Raw genomic sequence first — 1118 nt, forward strand, 5'->3', positions numbered from 1 at the left:
TGTCTGAATTTCATTTAAATTCTATTTTTAATTTTGATTGAGATATTATATAAAGAATAAAATATCGCGTGCCAAGTAGGTACTCACAGCGTCATAAAATTTATCAAAAGGCGTGAAATGTTTACAAAAATAAAATATGGACTACGAGGAAATGACTTTATTTCGTTCATTAAGCATGGAAAAGAGCAATGAAAATGAACGCTTAATAAGAGACGACTATAGATTTAGTACCCAATTAGTGTGACGGGGACTTTTGTTCTGCAGTCGGAATGCCACAAAGCAGGGAGGAATTTTATCGGCAATAACGATCTCTGCTTCACATTTTTATTTAAATAAAAAGAAACGCTTTAGGTCGTTGTATTGACGAACGTATCTAAGATCTTCTTCAATTTCCTTTTAGACATCTCAAATGGCATTTTAGATATTATATTAAATTAAATAGAACTATAAATATTTTTTTTTCATTTTTGAGTCAAGGCCAATGCGAATTACCAAGTCAGCATATAAAATAACTTAATTAGAGGTAAAGGTTAAATATAACAGCTTTTATAAATATCCTACAAAGTACATTAATAAAAATAGTTAGGCACACGGGTTACGTTGAAACTACCACAATATTCGACCCCGATTAAATTTGTAGTATATAATATTATTATAAACACACAATAAAACTAATTCATATTGGCATTACCTTATTTATTATTTTCCAAAAAACACTTTTTGATAGATAGGTATTTCATACATTGCTGGTGGTGCTAAAAGGTTCCTAGTATCTTTGGTGAGCAGGTTGTGTCGATGCTGGATTTTCTTCTCATATTTAGGTAAGTAATAATTTATTATTAGTACTCACAAACGTATTTCCATAGTTTTTACGGAAACAAGCAAGAAACAGCATATTACTACGCGTACGTCGTAACTATAGCTAACTAAATACGCTCTTGACCTAAAAATGTTTTAACTGATGATAATATAATCCCACCAAAAACATAAATGTAAAATTTGGAGCCGAGTTTAATCGTTGACTTAATTTGCCAAAAAAAGAAATGAGATCTAAATGTGTGCCAAGTTCTGCAGACAGTCCAGAAATTTATTTACATAGATGTATTAAGTTCTTAGGT

Source organism: Colias croceus, chromosome 8 (genome assembly GCF_905220415.1).
Source record: "Colias croceus chromosome 8, ilColCroc2.1".
Lineage (NCBI taxonomy): Eukaryota > Metazoa > Arthropoda > Insecta > Lepidoptera > Pieridae > Colias > Colias croceus.